Raw genomic sequence first — 13,156 nt, forward strand, 5'->3', positions numbered from 1 at the left:
TGCAAAATCTCTTACCTTTCTTGGATACTCGGTAAGTACATCTCAATATCGACTTTAAAGCGACCAAGTCTACATTCAATAATTAAATTTACTTAATAAATCTTCATCACCAAATATTCAAACGAAAAGATGTCCAAGTAGATGGATATTTGTCATTGCCTTCTCATAATTTCTGAACAAGAATCCTATAAAATGCCCACATTTCCAGCTTCAAACATGAGTCTTCTTACTTAATATTCAAACAAGAAGATGTCGACGCAGATGGAGTTGACTTTCTTGTGGTAATCACGGCCGCCGCATTCTTTTTCAATGGCAGCCGTGAGAGCTAATTTCTTCGTTAGTTTCTTCGGTTACTATGTTTCCGATATCGTTATTTTATCTTCCTCTGTTAGCATAAAACTAAAACCATGAATCACGTGGAGGAGTGAAACTATTTAAATAATAATAAATTTGTATATAAATGAATAGGGGATGAGTTATTTTGTGAACCATTTTTATCACATCATCAATGGTACCGATCAATTAAAAAATTAATCATCAATTATTTTTTCCATGTTATTTATACACACAAATTTTATTTTCCAAATAAGTTTCTTCATCCTCTTTCACAACACCATCATTAAGGATGAGCATGAGACCCGAACCCGAGGGGTTCGACCCGACTCGATCTGATTGGATCGGGTTTTTTTTTAAAATTTTAGTTCGGGTTAGATTTTTTAAAAATGGTGTTTGGATCGAGACAGATTCGGTTTTAGAGTGAAAAATACTCAACCCTAAAAAAATATAATTTATCTTATATATTTTAGAATAATTACAATATTACTCATCTATATATTATTTTTTTCAATTAAATCATTATTTTTATTGAATAAAAATAATATTTTTATTATTATTTCGGGTCGGGTAGGATCGGATTCAGATTTTATCTCAAAATATTAAATCGGGTTCGGGTCAGGTGGAGGGTATAAATTTTTCAAGTCGAGTCCAGTTGTGTGAAGGATGTAAAATTTTTGAGTCGGCCTACCCGACCCATGCCCATCCCACATCATTCCAACTCAACATACTCTTTCTCATTTCTTCCAAAAGAAAAAAAAAATCCTTTTCCTTCATTTTTGTTTTTCTCTGTGTTCATTTCTCTTTAATAGTAAAATAATTTTTCATTCGTCTTTACACATCATTCCGATAAGTTTGAAAAACAGTCCCATGAATTCACACCCAAAATATTTAAATCAAAACTATAGAAAATCATGAGCACAACCCCTCGCATACATATTGATATGATAATGTTAATTTTTCCGGCTTGGTTTTGAATGACTCGACAATATGTATGTGAGAGAGTTGGGTGCATGATTTTATACAGTTTTTATTTAAATGTCTTGGGCATGGATTCATGGGATTGTGTAAAAATGTAGGAAATTATAAACAATTAAGAATGATACTATAGATAAGTAAAAATACTGGGATGTCTAAAGATGAATGGAAAATTATTTTACTGTTGAAGATAAATGAGCACAAAGAAGAATAATAATGGAGGAAAAGGATGTCTTTTTTCTTCTCTTTTTGGAAGAAAGGAAGAGGATATTGGGCTGGAATGGTTTGTTGACAACATATTGATTACATACAAATTGATTCTTATTTGATATAATATTATTGGTTAGGGACCATTGCTAATGTGGTGAAAAAGGTTCACCTAATAATTTCTCCTAGTTTATTTATTCCTTTGCTTCTTTCTCTTTTTTTAAAAAAAACTATATTTTATTTTTCCTCTTCTGGCTCTTTAATTTATTTAAGCAAATATTGGACGACAGTATTTAAGCACATCAAAAGAGAAGAGAACAAGGTTAAACTTAAGCATTTATTATGAAGTATTTAAACAGGCGGCATAGGCGAACGTATTTAAGCAGGTACCTGATAAATCCCAAACCATAAAGCAGCCCCTTGAAGCTCTTGAAATTGATTTCTTCTACTTCAAAACAAAAGTTCTTTCCTTTTTCACCATTTGAAGCCAGAGATGCAACCCAGAGGTTAAACTTAAGCAAGTTTTATTATGAAGTAAACAGTTGACGAAATGAGATACCTCATTTCTCGATCACACGCTTCGCACCATCTAAAGTATTCCGGAGCAACATTGCGACCGTCATTGGGCCGACGCCACCGGGAACAGGTGTTATCCATCCAGCAACCTTCGACGCTTCTTCGAAATCCACGTCTCCCACTAACCTGTACCCGGACTTCTTCGTTGGGTCATCGACGGCATTGGTTCCGACATCGATAACTGCAGCACCGGGTTTGATCCAACTGCCTTTGATCTGGAAGTAAATCAGAATACTTGAGATGGACAAATCATTACAGAACAACCATAGTAAACAATGGTTTGATTCACAGCAAAGCAAACGATTAAGGCTCCCATTAATTCATAGTGTTAGAGAAGCTTTTATCATGGATATTTGATGTCTTGCAGTACTTCAAGTTAAGTGTTTTCTTGTGTTTAACAATCATGTCATAATCTAAAAGGACCAACACAACCATTCTCCTCAAAATTACATATAAACTAAATCTGAATCTCGAAATCCAAAGGGAGAAGCAAAGCAAAGATGAATTATTGACCATGCTAGTCTAGAACAGAAGGCTTTAAAATGTTTGTATAACTAAAATAAAAATATTTGGTTACCATCCTAGCTTGTCCTGCTGCAGCAATAACAATGTCAGCTTCACGAACAAGCCGTTCGGGATCAGGGGTACGCGAATGAACAATGCTAATCGTAGCATCAGCCTTGAGCAGCAACAAAGAAACAGGCAATCCAACAATGTTACTTCGACCCACAACAACAGCATTTTTTCCCTTTACGCTTACACCACTCCGAGATAGCAGCTCAAGGCACCCCTGCAGGAAAGAGGGCAAATTATAAAAAATACAACATAGCAAAAGAACAATTGTACAACATCATCACAACATTCGAAAACGCCGAAAGATTACCTTGGGTGTACAAGGCTGAAAAAGGGGTTCTCGGCCTTTCATCGCAAGTTTGCCGATATTCAAAGGGTGAAAACCATCTACATCCTTCTCAAGGCTGATTTCACCCAAAACTCTCTCTTCATTTATATGCTTTGGTAAGGGAAGCTGAACCAATATACCTATTAATTCAACAAAAAAAAGAAGTACATAATTAAAAACAAATACAGAAAGTAAACCTCCATATAAGCAATCGAACTACAAATTACAATAAAGCTAAGGTTTTAAATTCCCCACCAATCAACAACTAATCTATTAGTTTTATAAAATCGAATACTGTAAAACTAGAAACATTAACGAACCGTGTACATCCGGATTTGCATTTAGCTCGTGAACTTTGCTGATTAACTCGGATTGGGTATTTCCTCGGGGAGATTCACATCGAAAGATTTAATCCAACTTCAGCACAGGCTTTCTATTCATTGTCACATAGCTTTGAGAATCTTTCCTATTCCCAACGATTACCACGGCCAGGCCTGGCACCTAATTTGAATCGTATTAAACTTTTTTCCAGTTTAGCTATAAATAAGGTGGAAAAGGGAAATAAGGGAGGTTGTAAGCCTTACCTTGCCGTATTTCCCGGAGAGTTGACGGATTTCGTCGGCAATTTCAGATCTGATGGTTGAGCGATTGCTTTGCCATCGATAATGGTGGCTTATGATCAGATTGCGACGCCATTTGGGGAAAGACAAGCTGTCTAAGATTTGCGTCAAGGACTTGCCAAGACTTCGCAAAATAAGATGGATACCACTTTGGTTGAGGCACGCAGCTTCTGAAACGTGGCACTTTGGATTTTGCCAGTTTTTTGTTATTCGATAAACTAAATTTTACATTTTATATAATTATTTTTTTAATTTGATCAGCTTATCATTTCATACTTTATTTATAAAATGTTTAATACCAAAATAAATATCCAAACTATATTATTTTTTTTTACGAATAGTCAGTCGGTTAAACGGTCGAATACCACAATCGATCAAATGAATTTAAGGGATTTAATATTTGATATTTTAAAGATTAGGGATTAAAATTCAGGGATTAGGGTTTTAAGATGATAGCAAGAGTTATGATTGGCCAGTGGGTGGTCAGCGGTGTATGGGTGGCTGGTCGTCGACGGATAGGTGGTTTGAAGATGATCGAGAATTGGAGTAAAGGGACTAGAATAAAAGATTTAAAGAGTTTAGTTTTTTTAAAATATTTTTTAAAAAATTAAGGCTTTTTTAAAAATAAAATATTTTTAATTTTCTTTTTAAAAATAAAATATTAAAATTATCATACTGTGACATGTGTCACTTAACGGATTTTTTACCGATCGTTAAAATCGAGACACCTAAAGTAATAACGTTTGTAGTATTAGACCACTAGATAAATAAAAAATAATTTAGACATTTATTCGTAAAATGATGGATAGTTTAAACCTTTATTTTTGTATTAAACCTTAATAAAATCACATGTATTTAATTTCGAATAGGATAAAAAAGTTAACTGTTTGTTAATTTTATCTTAAAAATATATGAATAATTACTATAATATTTTTTCTCTTTATATTTTTGTAGTTAGATCCTTATTTAGGTAAATTAGATGTTTAATATTTAAATTATCAGTTTTGGTTCATTTTAGTATTAAAACATTTATTTTTTTTCAAAATCATGCTTAACGTTTAGTTTTTGTTTCATTTTAATATATCATCGTTAAAAACTCAATGGATGATTCGCACGTGGCACCTTTTTCATGTGTAAATTGCATCATTCATTACTCAATTATCTTATCACTCCTATTTTGATCACTAAAGTTTAATTTTTTTAATTTAATTACTTAACTTTCAAATTACTCCTAATTTAATCACTCTAACTTTCAAATTTATTTTTTTATTTTTATAATATATTAATAAAAAAAAAATATATATGTCACAAAAATTACTCCCATTCTTCGTTCTCTACAGGGAAGCAACAAGGTTGCTTATTATCCAACCTGTGACCTTAATATATAGCTAAAATAAAACACTATCGGTTTTGTTATTGTTTAAATAATAAAATCGATAAAAAATGATCAGAAACCTTATTAGGCGCTAAAAAATAACCGATTTGTTATTATTGGGCATTTTAACTAGATTTTTGAAAAAATGACCGGAAATATTATTAGACGCTAAAAAATGACCGAAAATATTATTAGATGCTAAAAATGATCGAAAATATTTTTTAAAAAATAATATTTTAGGTAAAAATAATAATATTACCGGTAATTTTTTATTGGTTTTATTATTTAAACAATAACAAAACTGGTAGTCTTCCCTCCATGTTAAGAAACTGGTGTAATAGGTTTGGCTTCACGATTGCTTTCCATGTTGCTATTGCAGGTGGGCACTCTCGAAATACGTGGGAAGTTGATTCCAATGTTACACGGCGGGCCAAGCATCCCGCTTTGTTCGTTAGGTGTCGTCTAACTCGTTCCTCGTTTATCAGTAGCCGACCTTTGCAAATCAGCTATATGAGCATTCGCACCCTTGGCCGACCTTTGTATTTTCCAATGTTAACAAAACGCTATTATTTGACCGCGACACCCGCAATCACCGCAATAGCAACTGCTATGCCCGCGATGCAGCGGTAGCGGTGCCCTCCGAAAATGTGACCGCGATTTGAATCCCTGCTTATAATTTAACATAAACTTGTAATTTAATCAAATGAACTTCAGTTGTAAAATGTTTCATTGAAAAAAATTGTAAGTAAACATTTTGGTAATGGAAAGAAGATGTAGTAACGTTGTAGACAACTATGAGGCATATGAAAGCAAATACTGCTGCAGATGTTTTGTTCTCCTTTTGTTCTTCAACTTCCGAAAGGCGCATAACTCGATTTGCCGGATCCTTTCCCTGCTTACGCCCATCGACTCCCCGATTTCTTGCAACGTTTTCATCCTGCCGCCTTCCATTCCAAACCTCCACCGGATCACCTGCCTCTCCCTCGCACTCAAACTGTCCAACACCTTCTCCAGGTCCTTCTTCATGAATTCCTTCAGCAAGATGTCTTCTGCCGAATCTGCTTCGGGGTCTGCAATTACTTCCTGGACAAGAAATAACGTTGCCCCATCAGATGTCGGAACTAAACCGGAATGCAATAACGATGACGGGTTGAAAACGGAAAAAGGAAATAGTAATTGGTGCATATGGCATAGGACGGACGATGGTTTAAGATTTTGGTTAATCCCGATCTTCTGATCGAGAGATCTCGGAGCCTTTGGCGTGAGGAGAACAGCAGTGAGCCTCTTCATGGACAGCCCTGTTGCCTGTGCAATTTCTTCATTGTCGGGCTGTCTTCCGTTTTCACTGTACAGCTGCTTTCGTGCTTCCTTCACTCTATATGTTGCCTCAACCATGTGAAACTGTAGATCATAAGACGGTAATCGGTAGTACGGTATTTATCGTAGACACTTGCAAAGGGCGAATTTAGGATCAGAACAGTCTGGAACTTACCGGCAAGCGAATTGTTCTCGACTGATCCGAGAGAGACTTCCGTACAGCTTGCTTAATCCACCAGTGAGCATAAGTTGAGAACTTGAAGCCTTTAGAAGCATCGAACTTCTCAGTACCTCTTATAAGGCCTCGGCATCCTTCCTGTGAGTGAACCATGCAAGATTTAGACACTTAAAGCACAAACTAAACCGCTATTTCGCTCTTTCTCTCTTTATTTTCTTATCCACTGCGTGCAAGAGATCACGAGCACATACCTGGACGAGATCTTGGAGATTCATTCCGGCTCCCTGATAATTTTTCGCAATCGAAATAACGAGCCTTATGTTGCTTTTAATCATTTTGTCCTTGCAAAGTGTGCCGTAATTTAAGCGCTGCCTCAGGGTCCTCCGATCAACTCCAGCAGCACCAGCCCACTGTGTTAAGGTGGTTGCTGTCCACATCGGTCAGCAAGCTCCTCCTGGAGACTTTCCAGTTTCAGCAAGTCCTGAAATCATCAATAAGAAGGCAAATTTATGTACAAAACAAAGAAGACAAGCTTATCTTAAGAAAATCTTACAGCATTCATGGCATCATCTCGGATATATTTAAAAAAAACACATTCGGAGCTGTCTCCCTAGGAGTCCTAGTTACCTATATGCCAGTCAATTCATCATACCTGTATTCCTTCGACAACTTATTTCTTCGTTAGCAGTGAGAAGCGGGAAGTACTAGTAGTCCCTCTCAAGTAACGCAATGGATCAGAGTAGTCTACATCTTGTAAAGCACCACGCCGTCTTCTGTTGGTAGAATCGGACTTCACGGAAAACCATGTTGACAGAACCCTTCTTTGGCTTGTTCTTTAGCTTTCCGTTCAGTTTGGCGCGTCGACCTCACTGCTATACTACCGGATAATTGTTCCTCAAGAAGTTCAAGTTCTTCACTTGTGGGCTCTAGCTCATCAGATTCTTTTGTGGAATTTGCTCCGAATCTTCTTCTTCCAGCTCACGTTCGCCTGAGGGAGTATCTCCAACAATGCCGGCCCTCTCTGCTTCGGTAAACAGACCCCACTTGGATGTCAACGTGTCGGTTGCAGATGAACCCGAAGATTCATTTCTGTTTTTGCAGAATTTTTAATCATAACAGCAGCATCCATAGCAACCTTAGCAGCTGCTCGTGCAAGAGCTACTGCTTCAGCAGCAGCAGCAGCAATTACGGCCTCATCACTTGTAAGGATATTTTCAGTTGCTAAAGTTGCCCCGAAACACGCCTGCAAATAACGAATTGTCTCACTTTTTAATGATCACCCGAAAAAAACAGAAATACCGAAAGAAAAACACCATCTCAAACAGGTCTAAGAGCAAAACCTACATACTTCCAATTAAAATGCACGATGTTCATATATAATATGAAGTTACTTGAACTTTACTCGAACCAGAGTAACGAAGAAAAAGTCTATTTCAGAGTGCAACAGTAAATACCCCATGATTTTTCAATCAAATTCTCAACAAGATATCCTCGAAACTAACAAAACTGACCTCGGAGGGTGGACCGGTTGCCCCTGTGTAGTCCATGGCCTATCTGTCACAACTAAATTCGAATGAGCCTCAAAAGATGGTAATCTTAGCTTTTGTACATCAAGCACAGTGGTTGTTGCTGCTGATGCCGATGAAGTGGTCGAAACAACGCATTGAGCCCGAAAACATACGGATTCTTTATGTTTTGCTGCAGGTCCAGCCAAGAAACCATGAGAAAACAAACACCGTCAAATCATACCATTACCCATTAGGACAACGGGCATACAAGAAACACTACAAGCCACCAAAACTCTAACGTTTTATGTTCAATAATTATACACGTAACTACGCAAACGAAAACATTACGAATTACAAAAGCTTAATCCAAGGAACAGTTGTAATGCGGGGCTGATAAAGATACAAACATACAAATGGCAAGCACCTAATCCAACAAATATCGATCCACTAAGCATCAGAGCATCATCAAACCGCCTACTGGTATAACTTACATTGTTGCAGAAGTGACAAAGCCACGTTAAATTCTTGCTTGTGTCTGATAAAGAAAGGTAACTACCATACCGAAAAAAACAAATCCGGTCAAATCTGATCTGAATTATCTTAGAAATAAAGGCATTTGCCACCAGACCATGTGAATTCATCAGATTAACTACTACACACCCCTCGTAGTTGTAATTAAGACAAAAAATTCCAGTTTGAAACAAAATCCAACAATGAAGAAGCTACCTAAAACAATCACCAAAAACATAGAAAACCCCAATTTACTTGTGAATTCTGATAAAACAAAGCCAGTAGCTTTCCATCCAGTAGAAAAAGGCAACGACCACTACTAGTCCAAGTTCTAATTAAAAACAATGCAAACGTAAGTGGCAGTAGGGGTGAACATTGAGTCGAGGGACACGACTCTAGCTTGAAAACCAATCCATTAATAACTAAAAATTTCGAGTTATTCAAATTCTATTTTATAACTCAGCTCAAATTCGAAAATTTTCAAGTGGAGTCTAAAATATCTCAGTTTTGCTCACCCCTGAGTAGCAGCACTACACCAAATTCAAAACTATTACCAAAAGCAAAGCCAGATTAATTCTGAATCAATAAAGTCTCCAACTTTTTTCAATCAAATTCTATATTCATAACACCAACAAACCATTCAAATTTTAAGTGTGAAAAAACTTACAATGGTGGGTTCTGAATTGGGTAGAGAAAGTGTCAGGCTGACACTTGAATTGTGGCAATAAACAAGACATCCTCTCCTTCCTTCCTGCTAGCAAAAAAAAATATTAAATTTTTGGTTTCTTCTTTAACAACCCATTGACATGGTTCTTATGAAGAGACTTACTGGTTCTCCTCTCGTTCTACAAGGTTAAGTGCTTGACATTTTGAACTTTGAAGAACAAGATTTACAGAGCTGGTGAAGCAAAAGAGAGAGAAATAATTTTTTAAGAGAAAAGGAAGAGACTTTGAAGAAAGGGTAATGGATGTATTGTGATAAAGAAGAGGATAAGGGGAAGCAGCCGTTGAGGTTGAGAGAGAGAAAGAACGGACACAGACCCTTTTTTTAATTTTCAATTTTATTTATCATTTACTATTTAACATATAGTAATAGCTGAGAATTAGGTCAAATTCTTCTATAATTCCCTGTATTATCTTTAATTTATGAATTTAGTCCATGAATTCAAATATGTTAAATTAAATTTTGGGTCAAATACACCATTCCTCATTGAACTTTACTCTCCCTTATTTTACTCACTGTATTTTTAATTTTTTTAATTTACCTACTGAAATTTCAAAATAATCATGTTTTGACCCTTCAGAATTATTTTATTATTATTTTCGTATAATGTGACATTTTTTACTATTATTTAATATAAAAATAATGTAAAATATAAAATAAAAATAGAAGGTGGTCGGACGTCATCACAGACTGTCGTAGATGGTGGTCGTTCAATCCCAAATTTCATGAATCGATTCACCTTGACCCCTAAGCCCGAATTTGGTGGTTAGTTCACCAGAAATGTTCTAAAACCTGTGAATCTCGACTGAAACATTTTAACTTCCTCACTTTCGATCTCCAATTCATGGACTTCGAAGTAAGTTTCGACAAAATGGAGGTCATATTTGGGTTCAAGGTGTCGAGGCGAAGCGACCCATGAAATTTAGGACCGAACGACAACCATCTACTACGGTCAACGATGACATTTGGTCACATTCTGTTTTTATTTTATATTTTAAATTATTTTTATATTAAATAATAATAATAAAAATAAAATATCACGTCATACGAAAATAATAATAAAATATTTTAGAGTAATCAAAATGGAAGCAATTCGAAAGTTTAATGTGAGTAAAATAAATGAGAGAGTAAAGTTCAGTGAAGAATGATGTAACTTACCCTTGAGTTTTATAATAATTAATATTTGTATTATTCATAAATTATAAATTTGGTTTACGTTTTTTAAATTTAATCATTTTAAATCCTTATAATCTAGTTAAATTAATCTTTTTGAACAATAAAAGAGGATATTATATTAAATTAGTAAATTTCAGTCTCTTGCATTACAATATTTAATATCCATTAGGTTAGTAATTATAATTTATTAAACTTAGAGGATTATAAATTATTTTATCTTTTTATATATCTCAGGTTAACAATTAATAATAACATTGGATAACAACAAGAGAAGAGATCAAAATGTTCAAATAAAGAATAGTACAACAACTCAATTTCACAAAAATAAAATACAAGGACTAATTTTGAAAGTTTGAAATATATAGGGACTCATAGCATATTTAAACCAAAAAAGGAAATTGTATTTTTGACAAGTTTGTGTTAACAGATCAAGGAGCAAGATATTCAAAAATTAGCATAGACAAAAACTACCGACTTATATGTGAAGATTAAAATGCCTTATAAGCCAATAAGTTTCAGGTCTGCTGCCGGGATGAATCTTGTAGGCAGACAGGAATTGGGGACCAGTCTGTTAACTTTTAAATTTTGTCAAATTTCTTTTTAACCCCTTTAGGATTTTACAAATTTAATTCTAATCCATATAACTCCAACAATTATAATTGGGTAAAATACACAAATGGTCCCCCGACCATGGGGTATTGCTTTATTAAGTCATCAGATTATTAAAAGTTATAAAATGATCATCTGATTATAAAGTGTTGTTGCTTTGTTGAGTGTCTCGAATATTTTTTTGTTTAATCTGGGTAAATACAACACAATATTTGTTCAAAGTTAACTCTCAACCATTTGACATTTAACGCTCACACCCATGACATTTTTGGTGCTCGAACTTGGAACCTCAAGGAATACAACAATTCATTTACCTTCGACTATTAAAAGTTACAAAATGGTCACCTAACTATTTATTTTGTTCCAAACTCGCCCTTCTCCACTAAACGATTGACAATATTATGGGTTGAATGTTATTTTGTATACTGTGATATGATAAAACTTGATCTCAGAATCTCAAACGGCTATCATATCCTAGTAATGTCCAACTTAAACAACCTTCAATTTTTTAACGTGAATGGACTAATTTGGAACATAATGAATAGTCAATATATCATTTTGTAACTTTCAATAGTTGAGCGACTTAACAAAGTAACGTTCTATAGTCGAATGATCATTTTATAACTTTAATAGTCGATGAATTTAATAAAATAATATCATATAGTTGAGTCATATTCTTACTTTGGAAAATCTACGTATTGTATATATTTTCTATGTAATAATAAAATGACAAATACTGAACCCCAAGAATAGCCCCGTTGGTCGTAGGAAAGATCGGAAAAGCATGCTAAATTAAGGATCCGTTTGTTTTCGTTTTTCGAAAAATAAATTACATTGAAAAATATTTTTTTGGAACGTTTTTACGATGTTTGAAAAATATTGTTTAAATTCTTTTTCACTAGTTGATGAATTTTTTAAAAAAAATTATTTATTACAAATATTAAATATAATAAATATTATTATTTATCATAAAACTTAATATTATTATTTTTAAAATATTATTTTTATAATTTTATTAATAAAAATATTAATATTGGTATATTGTATTGAAAAAAATATTAAATTATATTAATTATTTATTAAAGTAATAGTGTTATATTATATTTTAAAAATATTAATTAGTATATTTTAAATATTTTTATTAAAATATTATTATATTATTATATTAATATTAAATATATAAATAATATTATTCATTATTAATATTTTAATAATATTATTTCTATGAAATTAATAAATAATATAAATTTTATTAATAATTTATTATATATTATTAAAATAAAAATATAATATCTTATATTATTATTATATAATCGATTATTTTATAATATTAAAAATATAATATTATATTATTATAAATATTAATAAATATATTTTACATATTTTAATAATTAATATTTTGATTAAAATAATATCAAAATATTTTATTAATATTAAATTTATAAAATAAAATTATTTTGAGTATTTATTCTTTAAAGTGAAAAGTTCGGAAAATAACTTACCTAAAATCAGACCGTAAATCATTTTCCAGAAAACACAAAGGAAATTTTGTTGACCTAAAGAGACGAAATGTAAGGAACTCTTCTTTTTTATAACATCATTTGTACCAATTTAAAGCAATACCAAAACAAACATGGGAGGCAAAAAGAAACATTATGCTCCACTCGGACCCTATTCTTACCCTCCACAAGGGTATCCTCCTTCCGGAGGAAACTCACCAACGATATATCTTCCTTCGGGTGGGTATCCGCCGGTCGGATATCCTCCATCAATGGCGTACCCTTCTCCTAGTGCATATCCTCCACTGGTCGTTGGTGGATATTCTTCTCCTGATATCCACCAGCTGAATATCCGCCTGCAGGTCTAATAGGACACATTCCGACACTTTATCCCTTTTACCCTTTGCATTAGCCAGGACTCCTTGAGTTCCTTCTATTCGGTCTAGGGTTGTATTTTTGTTTTTTTGGTAAACTACGCATTTAATACTTAAACTATTAATTTTGGTCCGTTTTGTTACCTATACTTTCATTTTTTTTTCAAAATCGTACATAATGTTTAATTTTTATTTCATTTTAGTATCATGTCTTTAAAAACTTAACACGTTTAATACTTAAACTATCAGTTTTGGTTTGTTTTAGTTCCTG

General features: G+C 33.5%; 2 pseudogenes; both read right to left on the reverse strand.

The window, feature by feature from the left end:
- Positions 1-1,996: 1,996 nt before the first annotated feature.
- LOC120183995 lies at positions 1,997-3,706 on the reverse strand (annotated as a pseudogene).
- Positions 3,707-5,745: 2,039 nt separating this feature from the next.
- LOC120183996 lies at positions 5,746-9,545 on the reverse strand (annotated as a pseudogene).
- Positions 9,546-13,156: the final 3,611 nt, after the last annotated feature.

The sequence above is a fragment of the Hibiscus syriacus genome, unplaced genomic scaffold (genome assembly GCF_006381635.1).
Source record: "Hibiscus syriacus cultivar Baekdansim isolate YM2019G1 unplaced genomic scaffold, ASM638163v2 tig00112856_pilon, whole genome shotgun sequence".
Lineage (NCBI taxonomy): Eukaryota > Viridiplantae > Streptophyta > Magnoliopsida > Malvales > Malvaceae > Hibiscus > Hibiscus syriacus.